The sequence below is a fragment of the Atheta coriaria genome, unplaced genomic scaffold (assembly GCF_025399875.1).
Source record: "Atheta coriaria isolate IRGN ID8LTWV9N9 unplaced genomic scaffold, Caltech_Dcor_3.1 hic_scaffold_5_pilon, whole genome shotgun sequence".
Classification (NCBI taxonomy): domain Eukaryota; kingdom Metazoa; phylum Arthropoda; class Insecta; order Coleoptera; family Staphylinidae; genus Dalotia; species Dalotia coriaria.
In genome coordinates this window covers 1,485,655-1,503,418 of record NW_027045447.1, presented here as the reverse complement: position 1 = coordinate 1,503,418, position 17,764 = coordinate 1,485,655, and the positions used below count along the sequence as shown (strand labels likewise).

The following is a 17,764-nucleotide window of genomic DNA, read 5'->3' as shown; positions in this document are numbered from 1 at the left end:
GGAGCGTTCCCGATATTGATTTTGTTCGGTAACAGTAATAATAACGAGATTTCCTTTTGTTACCGTTTGATAGATAAATAAATACATTATTTGTTAAATTACTAATAAATTTCTACAATTCAACAGTTTTTCAGTGATTTTTAACAAAACATTTTGAAGTTTTATCAAACATTCGGTTTTAAATTGGTAGGAAATATATTCTCACCTTTTCTTCGGTTGCACTTCCGTTGTCATCGATAAATAACAATATTTACCAGGAAAGATAGCGCACAGATTTCAAAATAACCAAGAAATATAGCTTTTCGATTTATTTTAAAATAGACCCACCACTATAAACTTTCCTTCTGAAATATGGTAAAATTTATTATTAAATTTGATAATTTGCTTAATCTGACATAGAGTGATAACTCTGTGCAAATATTGATTGATATAAAGTTTGATTGGTGTGTGCGATTCGTCAGAGTGGGCATGGCACGTCCGCCGCCCATTGTGCGAGCGTGTGCAAAGGGCACGTCGGTAGCGCCGAAGGCGGTTTGACAAGGCGACAGCGTCTGGACCCACGCGCGCGCGGGCGGCGGTTGCGTGACGCGCCCGCGGCGGACGAAACTTGCTGCGTTTAGATAAGTCATCGTCGACGGCGTGCCGATACAAACGGAATGGAGCGTTTCTCGTCAAAATGCGACCGGGGGACAGTCGAGACGATCATTTCTTTTTTCCTCCGCTTTTCTCAGACTATATCCACAGTTCTCTTCTTTTTATTTGAGCGCTTAGATCTTCGAGCGATTAGTGGAACGTGCACTGGGACAAAACAAAAGCTCTTGTATTATATATATAATCTACACTTGCGACGGGCTTTCGTGTTGAATGTGGAGAAAAGCAACGCGCAGCAGAATAGCGTTCGGCGTTAGACATTTAACGCTAAATTTGAAGCCGGACAACGTTATTGATCAGCGTGGCAATTGACAATCGATGATGTTTTTATTGCATGTGCTGTGATCGCATTCGATTGACGGCGAATGATGCATGATGACCGAAGACGATGTGGAGAAAAAAGCATATTACATTTCACGTGCGATACTGGTGATTTATTAGTGATTACCGGGAGAATTTATCACTAAAAAAGAAATAAATAGTTCATTAAATGTATTTCGGTATAATAATCTTACAAATTTCAAATTAACTCGACCTTTTGACTTTCAAATCACTTTTTCAAGTAAAACTCTATTTTCTGCCGCCAGATGTCGCTGGTATGCATTTATTTGGATTAAAATTACTTCTCAATATTATGTTTTGATTTTACAACGATGTTTACGTGCAAGAATGCAATAACTCGACCTTTTGACCTTCAAATCACGTTTTTAAATAAAACTCTATTTTCTGCCGCCAGATGTCGCTAATATGCATTTATTTGCATTTAATATACACCTCAATATTATGTTTCGATGCAGCGTTGTTTACGTGCAAGAATGCAAGAGATTAGATAACGTCGAGTTAAAATCTTGATATTCCACTTTAGAACCAGTATTGTTTGCGTGCGCGACGTGCAAAGACGTGTTTAAGTTTTGTGTGTGCAATAAAATATTCAAAACCCTCTGTAATTTTAACTGTAATGGTGGTTGCTGACCAGTGCCCACTTCCAACCAGTCATATAAAGGTTAGTACGATATTACACTAACAATAAATGCAAAAATACGCGTTGTAGTATTCCGTTTGTGTCAATCCAATACATAATGCATACTAAATCTCTATAACAAAGAACGCGAGAGCGCGGAAACGAGATAAGCAGAGATTAACTCGACGACCAAAGTCACCCGGCGTACGATACAAGACTTGTATGCGCGCGGAGAAATATAATATGCGCGACTCGGTGCGGCGCTGTGTGTGCTCTCTGTACTATTAAGAAACGGCAATTTAAACTTTATACCCGGACAGCGAGTGAGCAATTAAAATTAACTGGGAAGTTTCGCGAAGAGCGCATTAAGATCACCGGTTTATTGTAAATTCGTATGCGGCGAGAGAGACGCCCGGGCGAGACAAGTCCGGTCGTTTGGAATTCGCGGCGACTTTTGCCAAAAACATCGCTCTCTCGGGCGACGCCTGCTTAGTGAGCAATTGAAATGTCTTCGCGTGCAATGCGCATGCAAACTTTGTAGCCGGCGCGCAAACTTGGCACCGAACGCACCAGAGTAATTAGTTCCACTCACATTTGTTATCGTTATTTATCGTGAATTTTGGAGGGTTTATTTATTTTACTTATTGTGGATGTTTTTGGTTTCAGGGGGCGGAAATGGCGGTTTTACATCGAGCTACAAGGTAGGAAAAAAATAAAATTTATTTTATAGGTAGCAATTGAAAAAATTGGTTTTGGAGTTGAAAAATTTAATAATTTTGTCGCCCTTGGGCTGTAAAGGTGATTTTACCGCCCTAGGGCCGTTAGAATATTTATCTGTAACGTTATCGTAATTTTAAATGATTTTATTGGTGTTAAAACGTAAATATCTCTGATGTTTTGTCTCTAGGGCAGTAAAAACGTACACACTTATGATTTTACCGTCCTAGGGCTGTAAAAATTATTGAATTGGCAGAGGGCCGCAAAATTTATCAACACATAGTAATGATATCTGCTTTTATCACCATATAACAATAAAAAATGTATTTTTACTGCCCTAGGGCCGTAAAAATTAAGCATTTTACCGCCCTAGGGCCGTAATTTTTTTCTCGACTTTCCCATCGCAGTAATAATATTTTTCCGTATTTTCCTCATGAAATCTATGATTTTGTACGCAAAAGTTAAAAATTTCACAAAAAAATACACTTAAGCAGTGGTTCCATTTCAAAGACTAAAATGTATTACATGTAACGCTTTTACGAGCACAAATTTACTTTCGACAATTTCTGTTCAGTCACTTCTGGTCGGTTCGACGTGCACCACAGCCTCTCGAGCCGGCTGCCGCCGCCGCTGCCGCCGCCGGCTTAACGAATATACATGGTCGGGCGTCAACCGACGATATTAATACGCGTCGGTCTGAACGAGAAAAATAATTTACAACGGCGTTTTAGGCCGGATGCTCATTCCGTGTGCATTTTTCACTTTAAATTAAGTGGAAATGATGCCTGCCACGTCGTTCGATTCTCGGACGTCGATGAACGACACCGCCATCTATCCACTAATACAGAAATATATAAATATAAACTGAATACGAACGTAATTGATACAATCAAATGTTTCGACGCGTTGAGGTACGAGTAGAAGGTAAATGTGTTGATTAAACACAAAATGTAGGCCGCGGAAATTAGGTAATCCCCTCGTCGTTATAACGAGGATTTGTTGAGACGATTAATAAAATGGCGTGCGAGACTAGTCTGCTCGTACTCCGATCGTTTTGTATAATGTTTGCGGTTTGCAATTAGTAATATGAGCGCGCAGCTAACCCATATCGTAAACTATGCCACCCACTATACAATTCAACGCTCAGTTTTAGGGTTACAACCTTCATTCGGATAATGTTTTCGAATGTCGACCCAAAATATATGCATAAGCTCCTCCGCTCCGTGAATTACTACCACTTTAATCGCGCGCCGTTTTAATTCTTCTTGAGAAGTGGCAGTGAAATATTTTGTACACAAATTTTAATTTCAAGCAGAAAACGTCATTTTACGCATGAGTATGAGAAATATGTGGAAATATATTGTAATGTATTGTTGTTGCTTGGACGAGTACAAAATGAGAGATTATCTTTCGTGACAGAGGCGCGAGCGCGCGAAGAGTGAGCGGTTCGTCGGATTACGCCGGGCTTAATTACGCGGTGAACCTGTGTGCCGTTATGTTACACGCCGCCGCCGCTAAATATCGCTGGAGGAGCGCAAGGAAAAGCTCATTGAAAGACGCCAAAGCCGACGCTAAGAACATCAAAGCTCCGCACGTCAGCGGCGGACTTGCGACTCGCTTACACATTTCGCTGAAACAATTCATCTTCTAATGCTGCGTTGTGAGAGATGAGAGCTGGGCTGCAGCATGCACGCACGCAGCGCCCTCTACCCCAAGTTATTGAAGAAGTTTGAGGCAGAAAGAAAAGAATGAGGAAGGTGCGTGAGCGCGCGCACCACCGGCGGGCATCTTTTAAAACACAATTCGCTAATTAAGAAGTTTCAACAAGAAGGGAGTCGCGTCTGTGCCTTCTTCGGCGTAATTATCAACAAATGCTACAAATCTTAATTTAATTAACGATGATAGCTGCTGCTGCAGCGCGTATTTTCTACGTCTAACGACGGAGCAAACATTTGTCTATTTAATCAATCCACGCTTACGTCTTCTTGGAAGTTTTATCAACGTAATTAATTAGTAATTAATTAGTCTAACAGCATATTTTTACTTGGATAGCGACATTTTCCGATATTTAGGGTCAACGCATCCTATAACTAATATTCAATGTAATAATGAAGCCAGCCAAAGGCCGGCGTAATCCTTATCCCCTAATTGGATTATACATGTTTTATAGTCTCGTGCTTTTCGATGATATAAACTAAGAGGCTTACGCTGGCACGCCGCGAGCGTCATCTTTTAAAATTACTTAACAATAGACGCATTATCAAGTCGCCAGTTAAGTGAATTAACGCTATTAGCATTCATTTTTAAATTACCGTTATAAAAAAGGCATAAGCTGGTTAAGTAATGGGCATTAATGTCAAAATTCAATGTCTAGGCAATAAATTTCCATTTTATTATCTTTGCAGTAATGAAAAAATTTAAATACAAGTTTTAGTTTATTCTAGAAGTCAAAAACTATAAATTTTTGTGTTTGGACAATAAATTGGCAGTTTATTTACTATGCTGTGAAGAAAAATAAATTTTAAAAGTTTTATTTCATTTTGTTAGTGGAAAAAGATACGATTTTTAATATTTGGGCATTAAATTATCATTTTTTGTACTAGGCAGTAAAAAAAATCAAATAATAGTTTTATTTCGTTCTGTAGGTCCAAAAAAAGAATAATTTTGATTGTTTAGGCAATAAATTGTCATTTTCTGTACTAGGCAGTAAAGAAAAAATGAAAATTTAAGTTTTAGTTCATTCTACATGTCAAAAAAGATAATTTTTTAATATTTGGGGAATAAATTAACATTTTAAAGACTAGGCAATAAAGAAAAAATACAAATTAAAGTTTTAGATTGTTCTGTAGGTCAAAAAATAATAAATTTTATTGTTTAAGCAATAAATTATTATTTTATCTTCTAGACAGTAAAGAAAAATATCAAAAAATAGTTTTAGTTTGTTCTGTAAGTAAAAAAAACGAAAAATTTTGTTTGTTCAGGCAATAAATTATCATTTTTTGTACTTAGCAGTAAAGAAAAACATTAAAATATAAGTTTTAGTATTTTTAAGGCAAAAAAATTAATTTTTAATCTTTAGGTAAAATTAATCATACTTTTGATGAAAGCATTCGCACGATTCTCATTTCCGCGCAGAAATTCCCCGTAATTATTTAAGATTTCCCGATCCGATACACCTGGACTGACCCTGCGCGCGGGTAATAACACGGTAAACACACGGAACGCGATCAAATAATTGAATCGAATAATATGGGCCCCCGCTTAGCGCGTGTTATTGCTGCCGCACGAATATTAGTGTAAATATGCGTCTGCGCTGATTACGTGTGAATTTCGCATGTCCGAAACACATAAAATCGTTTCAATTATGCAGATAGATAATCGTCAAATTATATCCGTTGAATGCGCTCAAAAACACTCGGCCGAATTTCGCGCATTTCAACACATATCACCCTCGATTGAATCGGATGCAATTTTAGTGACTGCCAATTGAATTTCCATCCAGTTTCAAATTTATGTTTAGTGATTTTTTCTTCGTGTGATATTTTCGACGTCGTGAGTTTTCCGCTCGTATGTAAAATCGAAGCCTATTATATATTCATACACGCGGCGCACTATTAAGGCTTTTTGTATACACACCCTTTTGTGTTCGGGAGGCGCGCATGCGCGACACGGAACACTTTGCGAGCGTGTTTCGTATTAATATTGCAGAAATTCGAGACATGTTAGGTAACATAGGTACTTACTACACACTTTCTGACAAACAAGCACACGAAGGTCACGAGGGTTCAAACATAACCCTACAAAAACCCAACATCTAACATTTTACTCGGTTGTATTTGTAAAAAAACGCAAAAAAAACGTGATGATACATAATAGACACATCGAACTCATCAATTCATCGATGCGCTAGCCGAGTATCCGACATTGGGCGTATGCATGCATACATCATCCGTCGACGGCGGCGGTAATATCTACCGCCGCCTTCGTTGGTGCCGCCGAGATATCGAACCGGGTGACAAGCGCGCCGTTTAGTTTAGCGTTAGCCGTTCATTTTGCGAAACAACGTTTTTGCAGCATCATCAAAGTATACACGCGCGACATCTACGCACACACACTTGAACACGTACACCAGCAGAGCGCGCCTCCCATCCCCGCAACCAAACGATCACAGCGAGTGGTGCGGTGGAGTGTGTGCGGCGGCGTGCTGTGATGGTGTTCTACATTGCGCTGAATAAAATTAATCGAGTGTTAAGCTTTGAAAATAATTTCACGGTGTCACAGCGTAGTGTCTACCCTCGGTGTCATTCATCTGTGTATGCAGCATATTTGCCTAGAAGCACTCATAATCTACTCTGCTGTGTGTAAGAAATTCAGTAACAGTAACAAAATAATTTTTATCTGCGCATGCGCGTTGTATGAATCGTCAAAACTGTGCTTTTCAACATAACCTAGAATTATTTGTAAGATTTTCTGAAATGTTGAATAAATAATGTGTTTACGTGAATAAAATGTGAATGTAAGTAAAGTGCTGTTATTAAAACATGTGGGGCGCTGCATTGTGTTTGATGAACAAACAAATAAACACGAAACCAAAGCGTGCACACAGCCTAGGCCTAAAGATACACCTCGCCGCGGAACATGCTTATAATATAATAATCGATAAGCGTATTTATAGAAGCAAAGCATTGTGAAGCGCGCTGATAAACAAAAGGGTGAGCACTTTTGCGATTGGATGGATGACGTCGAGTAAACGATGTCAATGCTCTACTTCCCCAGCGCAGATTTTCATTTTTAATTCCTAAAAACTCAAAATTTAAGTTTTTGTTTGTGCAATATATTGTACAATCATATTGTTGTGTTATAACACAACACACTCGATCCCCTCGAGGCGTGGAGTAGGTACACCGTGCGATGAGATATAGTTACACTTGACAATGAAGTTTAATGGAATTAATATTACGTGAGCTAAGTGATAACAACTTTGGAGCGCGCGAGCGGCGCGAATCTGCATGCCTTTCTTCTTTTATGATTGAATTAACTTTGCGCGCGCGTGTGTTTACGCCGAGCGAAGTTGTCAAAGCTTGTTTGAAGTAATTCTGTTATCGCGGCGCGCAATTGTAAGTAGCAGGGACGCGAGCGTCACGCTGGGGGACGGTAATTATAAATTGTTTTGATTTTTAATCGTGTGATAAGGCGCGCGCGACGCGCTAGTTGTAATACCTACTTGCAAACTGTGTTTTACATTCACCGGTGACGGTGAATTATACGCGACGGACAACAAATTGAGTTATCTCACGAATTGGACACGGGTGGGTTTTGGCGTTGAATGAACCTAAACGAGTTTAATTACTAGCGACACAATTTTTGAATTTTTTATTTTTTTTGTTTCTTTGGGAAAAAATAAAAATTTTTACTGTGGAATATTTTATACAAGTGTGGTAAAATTTTTACAAGCAGATTTATACAAATAGTTGCTTTGTAAGGCAACTGAATTTGAATCCTTTGTCCTGACCAGCAGATTTGTTTGCTACAGCAATGTTGTTACACCAATGGAGCCAAGTTGAAGCGCTTTTCCAGCGCGTGCAGATTAAAAAGCTCGCAAAAACAATAAAAAGTATGTTTTCCATATTTTCCAGCGCGCACGCCGAAAACAAATATCAATGTCGGTTACGTTTCCGTGCATTCTGCGCATTCACGGTTTTGTTTCACTCTGCGTGCGAGCATATTTCTATAGCCTCGGATAGCGTGTGAGGTATGCGCAAAAATAACCTCGAAACACCGAAATTACAAACGCGGCGTTTTTGTTAATGAAGTACCGTACCTCGTGCGCAGGAGGTACTTAAGCCGAAAAAGAGTTATGCTAAAATAAAAATAATCGAGATTTCTTTTAATACACGCAGGATATAAGCCGGAAATAGCAATTACATCCTTTTAGAGCTGCAACATGCTAACACTGCAACGTAGTCATCTCTGCGCGCGCCGTAATTGAGTGGGTAAGCGTAGCAGGAGGATGAGGGGATGCCTACCCTCATGGTAGGTACATGTGTGTGTATTAAGTTGCATAAGTTAACTCAGCGTGTGTGTGAGAGGCGCGCGCGCTCGTCAGGATGTAGGCTGGCTGCATAGTTGCAACCCCGACAGACATTACTTTCCTCTCCCCCACCCATGCGTTACTAACCGTATAATGGGAAACAACTGCAAGCGTCGCTTATCTTCATTTGCCAGCCGTCCATGCACATGATGTCACCTCGAAACAACGCTGGAACAACCACGGCGTGCTGCACTTGTTGTTCTTGCGTACCTGACTCGCATGCTTCGATGCACGCCAAGGCAAGGAATGACATGCAACATAAGTGTTGCAGTTGTTAACTTTATCAAACGATTTAAATGACAAATTGCTCGCAGGAATTACAGGCGACTGCTTTGATGTTGGTGGAACAACTTCAAAGCATACATTATTAAATTAAAATTAATTTCGGAAATCGAATGCAAATCTTATCAAATCTGCGCGAATTAAATATGCAAAAACGTGGCGAAATTTTATTCAAAATCGCGCGTTGGCCATATAAGCAACAAAGCCAAATTTGCAAAACAGCCGAATTCCGCATTGTTGAGCGAGTTATGGGCATTAAATCCCAATTAGTTGGCGCGGCGAGAGAACGCATTCGTAATGTGCCTGATGCGTTCGGAATAAATTGGAAATTCATTAAACAATTTATAATTACGGAACTTTACCGGCGCGCCCCCTCGCGTTCGTTTCATATTTTTGATAAGCCGAGCTTAATGCTAAAATCAATCCGCGCGGCTGCATTTATTTTTAATGCAAAATATATTGAGTTTTTTAAGTCGCAATAAAATTTATATTTCAATCGGTGCATAGTTGCGCAAATTATTATTTTACTTTAGCGATAAATAAACTCGGCAATATATTAACATTTACGCTCTGCGCATATTTATTTCCACCGAAAAATAACGAAAATTTAATTTTATATCGTAAAAGTTTCGGTTGCGGATTGATGTGTAACAAAATGTTATGATACAATATTTGCATCTCTCTGAATAGTTGGTTTAACAAAATTTCAATAGCCACTACTTGTTTGCGGAGTTGTTTTAAATATTTGCTGGTTGAAATTTGTATTTTATTCTTTTTGTGGTGAAAAATAATTTTTTTTCTTCTTAAAATTAAATTTTTTGGTTTTTAGGAGAAAGATAAACGAAAAACAATTTTAATTCATTGCAAATGTAATAAATCCAAGAGGAAATAAGGCGTTTCGATGCATAAAAATATTTTTATATATTTCGTTTTCATATCGCTGATTTACGCACACCTGTAAAAAACGCGCGCGCTCATAAAAAAACCGACCGGAACCAGATGGTATTTTCGCGTCGTCTTTGTACCAACCGGAGCGCAAGGCGGCATGTCGCTTCACAATGTGCGGGTGCGAAATTTAAATTCTGTGATAACGAGATTTTTTGTACCTGCGCGCGTTATTTTTCCCGCCCGTACCTTTGATACAAAGCCGCGACGGCGACGAAGTCGCCACCGGCTGCTTTCATTCGCCGTTTGTATCTCAATCGCAAAGGATTTCTAATTACAATCGCGTGCTGCTGCGATATTGCAACTAGACAACAAAAACATGCGTAGATACCTACGTAAAATGAAAAGCACCGCGTCTCGATATTAAATCCCTTCCCGCAATCCAATGAAATTAATGTCGACGTATTAATGTCCGCCTACGCGCCCGCGTGTTTAATTCCTCTCATTGCCTTGCAGCGCATTCGCATTCGGCGGGCCAACATTCGTTTGTGTCAATACTAGGTATACGCCCGGCGAGCTTTACTAGCATCGAATATTTAAGCGCTTTCCTGAGAAACGGCATCCGCTCGCCGTGCACACGTCCAAAACTTCAATTTCCCAACGAGTAATGCAATCTCGTAATAAATCCGACTCCGCTATATGTTCCGTTTGAATGAAGATAAATCTTTAAATGCTCTCTCACTCACCGGCGGCACATTCGTTTCTCAACCGGCTCATATGTCTCTGCTTGAATGCACTAATATTCCGCACGCATAAAACAAGGTTATTAATGTAGAATACTTCTTTCGTATTTATTCGCATGTAAAAGAAGAAAGATCAAAGTGAAAGTGGAACAATATCAAGTCCTTTGGCTAATGTAATGTAACTTTAAAGTTTGAAGTACGCGGAAAACACAAATACGCAATTAGCGTGTACGCAAAGATATTTTAAAATATGAAACAGTTTTGCGTCGCGCGCGGCGCCTCCACCATCAGTGTGGAAATCTCTTTGCAGTGGATGAACTTTACAATTATGCACCGAAATGATTACATTGAACGAGGCAAGTTTTGCGCAAGCTCTCAGCGTAAATTCGCATTGTGAAAAGGAGGCACACAAAGTTTGTGTTTGTTTTGGTACCTATTTATTTGGCACCGTGGAAAGTTTGCGGTGTTTTAAATATCGTGCGCGCCGCACGTCGATTTCTTTTGACGACGCCCTATTAAATATTCATACGAGGGAATAAAGTTACCGGTTTCGGAAACACCGGAAAAAGAAACACCGTGACATTCATTGTTTGGCTGCGCGAAATAAAAAACCACCACACCGGGGCGATATTTGCATTTCGAGATGCGTTATGGAGATTTTCACTGTTTAGTATTCATTTTGGCGCGAGAAGAAAATTAATAAAATATGCGCTGTTTAAAGTTATATCTGTGTGTAATTTATGGATGCAGTAAATGCATCTTTATTGTGTTTTTATGACCGCGATGTTTGCGCAAAGGTTTTTATTACGGTTTTACTTGCATATGTTTGCAAAGTTAAATATTACTAACTGAAGTTTTACTCGCTTCTCGTGCATCTTAAGAGCATACTCGGTGTCTCATGCACTCGTGATGAATAACCATCAAAGAACAACGAACTGCACTAACTACTTTTTAGTTTAAATAAACTTTCAACATATAGTACGCACATTAAAGTTACTTTGATATTTTTTTTACCTATTGGTATATTTTTAGCATCAAATTAAAAAATGCTTTCTTCGCTTGTCGCGCGCGCGTATAAATCTAATGCACTTATTGAAAAATGCACTCTCTGCGCCGGAAATTCAATGTGACACAATTATTTCTTCGCCCGAGCGCAATATCACGAACCCACAAACGATGACATTATTTGCTGGCATATTTGCAGCAGCAAGCATCGCCCACGCGCGCGAATACAAATTGCATATTGCTTTTGCGACTGCACCACTCACCCCATGCATCGTGCGGATGCGGACGGCGAACGGTGCCAACAACCGCCGGCTGCACATCTCCTACACACACACACATATGAAGGTGACTCGTGTGTGACTTACAAGTGTTTCTCGCCGTTTCGCGGTTTGCACAATATTTTTAAGTGTGCGAGAGTTGCGGTGTGCTTTATTGATGTTGTAATTCTGGCCGGGGCCGTTTGGCCGCGCGCGCGGCGTGTGTTTTAATCGAAATTCCTAAAGGAGTTGTTATCTTATAATCAACCGCAGCGCGGGATATTATCGGTGTGTTGCTTTCTCATTTAACTTTTTAATAAATTTGCCCTCGCCGCCAAAGACCAAAAGCTTTTTTGCATTAAAACAATTTAATTATTTATAATATTCGAGTGTTTTTGGTTTAAAAATGCGTTAAGTGTGCTCGACTTGAAATAGCGTTGTAGGAAGATGAGTTGGCAGGAGAAGAGGAATTCATGCGCTGATTAGGATGCGGGTTTGGTCCTCCAGGACGAAGGTCTCTAATTGTCCCCGTACGGCCGAGAGTGGAGTGCACTAATTGTGGGCATAGAGGTACAACTTATACGTGCAGGGTGCGCGCCCACCCGGCCCGAAAAACTTTGCCCCGTCTCGTCCGGGGCCCTTATTTCGTCCCTTTTCCTTGCACTGGTTTTCAACGCCGTAGCCGCCGTCGACCGCAAATTTTGCTAACGACGCAAACTTTCATACACTCTACTCTTGTGTGTGTGTGTGTGTGTGTGAATGTGTGGTTTTCGCATGCGCCGGACGTATGCGCGTATTATTATTATTTAATTTGTTATCAGCATTTATATCTAACTTTGGTAATTTCCTGAAGGACCCTTCAGACGGTCGCCCTCAACACTCAACATGCACGTCCACTATTTCACAAAGTTAAATCTAAACGCTAACATTGAATTAATAAACGGTGCCGGTGTCTAAAGCCCTAATTTTCAAGCGAATCTTGTCGCGACTTTTAGTTCAACTCTCCGGTCGGTGATTGTTTATTTTGCTGGTTTGGGAAGAAACAAAAAACTAGATGAATAATGCAGACCGGTGGTTATTACATTTATGAGTGGATGACGCCCGTTTTCGGCCTAAGATAGGTTATGTTATATTTTATACAAAGTGGATGGTGCGAGCACTTTTCGCAAACTTTTTCCCAGAGCCGGGGCCATCAAAACAAATCAGTAATACACGCGTTTTTACACGAAACTTTTATTTACGAGCGCCTTGGGTGCAATTCGGACCACTAACAGTCCGCAATGCATCTAAGGAAGCTTTTTCGCGTTGCGCTTTCTTGCCATTCGCACAAATGGACACGTTTATGTAAGTACTATATATATTTAACTTTGGGAATGTCACTGGGGTGATTTATTTTTCTGTTAGGAAATAGGCATAGTAAAATTTATTTTTTGAAAATATTTTATGTGCGCTAGTCATTTGAAAACGCAATTTTTGGTATAACGGTGTAGAAAACTATGTTTTCCATGTCAGTGTGTGGAAAACACTAATAATGTAACGATCTATTGTTGATCTAGGACTGTAAAATTAATTTTTTGAGAATTTTCTTTTTAAGCATTTTTTGAACATTTTTTGTCTATTACTTCATTTGAAAACGCAGTTTTCTGTACAGCGTTGTAGAAAACAATGTTTTCCACTTCTATGTTTGGAAAACACTAAAATCTGCTGAACTATTGCAGCTATAGGGCTGTAAAATTAGTTTTGCGATTTTTTTTCTTTTCACGTACTTTTTGAACAATTTTATTTATTTGTTACCATGTTTTCCACATCCCTGTTTGGAAAATACCAACAATAAATGAACTATTGCAGCTATAGGGCAGTAAAATTAGTGTTTGGCGATTTTTTTTAATGTTTACTTATTTTTTTAACAATTTTTATCGATTACCTCATTTGAAAACACAGTTTTCCTGTGCAGCAGTGTAGAAAACAATGTTTTCTACATCGTGATATGAAAAACACTAAGTATCTAATATACTATTGTGGTTCTAAGGCTGTAAAATTAGTTTTTGCGAATTTGTTTCCCGTTCACGTACGCATTAGCGCTAAAATGAAGCTGTGAGCGCACAATCCACGTCGAATGCACAGCCGTAGATTCGCGCTGCACGAAACCAAAATTGAAGCTAAAGCACACGCCGAACGGATGCGCCCCTTGGAAATTCACAATTCAACAGGCTGAAGACAGCTCGCACAATGGTGCGGAAGGACACGCAAGCCCATTCACGAACCAACACGCACACACTCATATAGCTATATGAAATTCGCGTGTGCCGCCTCCACTGCCGCCCGTGGTGCGGTTACATTAGTGCTGGCGGATCGCAGCAAGGTAGTAAATTATCACCACACACACACACATGTACACATAAACTACGACTGTACACCTGTGTTTACGGCGCACGCGAAGATTTCTTAATGCCGCGCCTTTTGCAAAAGCAGAAAATCGCGGAATGCTAAATCAGAGGCTCTGGTTAATTCTTGTCAAGATTTGCCGGGGATCTATATCAATGCGCAATATAAGCTTACTGGCCCGGTTGGTGTTCAAAGAAGGATTTCCATGTTTAAATATCATTTGCTTTCGGCGTTTTCGTTTTCTCATGCATGTTAATCATATGGAATGCTTTCATCGCATGTGAATAACGAATTGAACGCAAACGAATGAAAAAGAACGCGATTATTTCATGCAAAAATACAGATTTTTCACTTTTCAGATTTCATCTTTATGATGAATTCCGAATCGATCGCCCGATCTGCGTATCTCACTTGGAATGATCATCCATTAATCTTATTAGACTAAAGCTTTGTTTCCTATCAATTCAATTTATAACTGCCAACATCGTAAATCATAATTTAATAACTACACATTGAATAATTAACTCTCACGTTTGGTGCGAGATATTCGGGGTGATGGCGTCGGCGCAAAATGATGGAAAATCAGCCGAGTAAGTTTTGTTGATATTCGGAAAGTCGGTGAAAATCCAAAACCGAGAATCTCTTTAATCTAGATCGTGTTTAATGTGCTGTAATTAATTATTTTAATGTTTCAATACTCAAATTTAGTCTTTTTTGTGGTTGTTGAGTGTTAATTAGCTGTTGAACATATATTATCTAGTTTGACTCGTGTCGATTATCAAAACATCGGTTTAACTCGAGTAACTAAACTATGATTTATCTATGAAATTGTGTTGGTTTAGGATTAGGTAGAAGCAACGTAAACATTTACCTTATAGGTCGATCAAAATCTGAAACAAACAATTTTCATTAAACCAGTGAAACAACAAAGAAAGCAAAAGTGGAAACATTGAGTTGAGCTTTTAATTAGAAATTTATTATTATGCTCAGCACGGTTTCAGTACTTTATAATTAATTTTGTTGGCAAAGTTTAATAAAGAATTGTTTTTCGAAACGCGGTGATTTTTTTCGCGTTGGTGTATGACAAGTGACATGATGTCAATACATGTGGATGGCTCGCACCATCCTCCAATTCATTTTCATTTGAAGTATGGTCTCAATTGTCATTTGATGAATTTATGTCGTTCAATATCAATTGTCCGAGTCGAGGGCGGTCGGCGAAAAACTACAATATTTCGAAATGCGCACAAACGCTACAAATATCATCTATTCAATATAAACAATCGCGCGGTGCAAACAAGGACTGTCCGTTTGGCAGACTCGCGTGGAATGCGTAATAATGTATTTGGTACCGAAGCCGCCCCCGACACAACAACATTCGCCACTTCCTCTCGTTATTACGTTACGCGCTATATTTTAAGCAGGAAACTCGTTTTACGCGCGCGCGTTTTTTTTGCCCGCTCACCGCAACTCGAATGCCATTACGGAAATACAAAAAGCAATTGTGCTTTATTGTAAAATGCGAATCGTAATTTTTTGCTAAAAATTAATGCCCATGAATAACAAAGCGCGCGAGTGCTGGCGAATAACAAAATAGACGCGATTTGTGCGCGTACACACACAAAAACAACAATTTTTCGGCGTGCACAGCGAGAAGAGCATAGAGAAACAAGCGAATATTTCGATTTTTATTTGGTCTCAACATAAGCTCAGCTTCGGAGTTCTAGCGTGTGCGTAGGTCATGCGATGATTTGCTATTGTTGTTTGATGTGAACGCAGCTCAGCTATACTCGTAAAACATTTTCATGCTTGTTTCGTTATTGTTTACTGACGATAGAGCAATAGTTTACGATACACACATTTATAATTTATGTTTTGTTGTGAATTCATAGGAGAAAATCACAAGTATAATGTCAGGACAAAAAATATTTACGTTGAAGTTAGGTTATGTTTATGTATGGTTTGAAGAAAGAAAATGACACCGTTCGCTTTCATACATTTCGGTGCAATTCACCGCCCCGAGGATTAGCACTTCCTATAACTCTAATAAGAACATTTGTAATTACAACGCCGGCGACATCGTTAACAAGCGCGCCAGTCGGAGGCGGCATGCACGCGCGACACACAGAGAACTAAAGTGGCTGGTACGGGCTGCGGCGGCAGAAGGAGAGAAATGCAGGCGCGCGCGCCAAGCAAGCTGTAAACCGTATTATGTTTGTTAGTCGTACGTTTTGTTAGCATAATCCCTCGCTTCGTACAGGTAATTATGGTTAAATCCATGAATGGAATTAATATAAATAGCTTTTACTGTCTGCAACGGTTATTTGATTTTCTCGCAGTGTGATATTTCATCTTTTTTGCGTGTTTCAGTGCAGGAATGCATTTTTTGGACAAATTTCTACAAAAAATTGTTCATTACATACCTAGGGTAGAAAACAATGAATTAATTTGTGGTGCTTTCTACTCCCCGATATGGAAAACAATGTTTTCACGTCATAAATTGTTTCCAATGTTACTAAATTGTTTAGAAAATATTATTTTCGATGATATAATGAAGAAAATTGTATTTTAAGTATCAAGCGACTAAACTGGAGTTTTTTTCGCATAACAACGGTTGCGCCACAGGCAAATGCGCATGCGCAAGCTCCACCCCATGACTAAAACTCGTGACTAAAGTACTTTATTGTTTAAATTACAATTTTTGTGTCTAAAACCGTGGAAAAACTGGCAATTTAAAAATAAAAATGGGAAAATAGTGTTTTCGAATGTATAATATACAAAAATAATTTTTATCAACTAAAAATATGCTCAATTGAATTAATCAACTCGACTCTATTAACTTGGCAAACACAATTGTGAGTTATATTCGTTTCGCGTTGCAAAATTTGCCACAGCTCACCGACGCACCGGAAAAACAAATTAATTGTTTATTAAATTTGAGTTAACCGTTATGAAAATAATTAATTTACATTAGTTCGTTTGATGCGGGACGATATTAATAATAACTCGGTTATTCTGACCATATTGGCATAAAGAGCGGAATAGATTATTGGCTATTGGGGCGCTCTCAGGTCCAATGCACAATGTCGCACACATCCACATGATATTATTTCAGGCGTGCACGTTTTGCGTTCTGCGTGATATTTCATTAATACGGCGTGCACACAACACACAACAATAATGTCCGCAGTAGAAAAATTCACCATTTGCATTGTGTGTGGCTGGTTATTTATGTTTTCGAGCGTATTCGTCTAGACGCCGAGCATATTCTTTAATTATATTTAGGTTTAATTAAAATTACTGATGCACTAATTGACTAGTTGGTAAATATGAACAAATTATTGCAATAAAACTTAATTATTTTGTTTTGGATGCAATTTTTTCTAATAAAATAAAAATTTTGACGTTATAATATAAAAATGAATCGCAAAATGTGTTGGTAAGCGCATAACTCAACAACGCCTAGACTAATTTGGCCAATTCTTTTTTTTAAATATTCGTTAAAGTCCAAGGATGGTTTTTACGGCGAGAAAAATTCGAATAATTGCCGGGAAAACTCTAAACACCGCCCTTTTCTATAGGAAAAAAGTTGACATTGAAATTCAATCATAGTTATAGTTCAATAGTTGAATCCGAGATGGCGCGCTGAAGTGCATTAATAGCAATTCTTTATATAATTAATTTCTTTAAAATAAAATTGCGAATCTTATTGATAGAATTGACACATACTATGTCTAGAACAAGAGAGTAAAAACGACTTATATTTTTATTAAACACTACCGGAACG

At 38.9% G+C, this 17,764-nt stretch overlaps 2 protein-coding genes across 3 annotated transcripts in view; one reads left to right on the top strand and one right to left on the bottom strand.

Annotated features, from left to right (window-relative positions):
* Nucleotides 1-17,764, bottom strand: part of kek3 (kekkon 3) — a 68,227-nt gene that overhangs the window by 24,459 nt on the left and 26,004 nt on the right. For both annotated transcript variants that reach the window (XM_065302362.1, XM_065302363.1), the window contains exon 2: nt 14,849-14,867. The gene's annotated coding sequence lies outside the window, so the exon portion shown is untranslated. The remainder of the gene's footprint in view (nt 1-14,848; nt 14,868-17,764) is intronic.
* The window catches only part of LOC135791820 (farnesol dehydrogenase-like), a 51,728-nt gene continuing 35,428 nt past the window's right edge, over nt 1,465-17,764 (top strand). The window contains exons 1-2 of the mRNA XM_065302367.1: nt 1,465-1,654; nt 2,279-2,313. The gene's annotated coding sequence lies outside the window, so the exon portion shown is untranslated. The remainder of the gene's footprint in view (nt 1,655-2,278; nt 2,314-17,764) is intronic.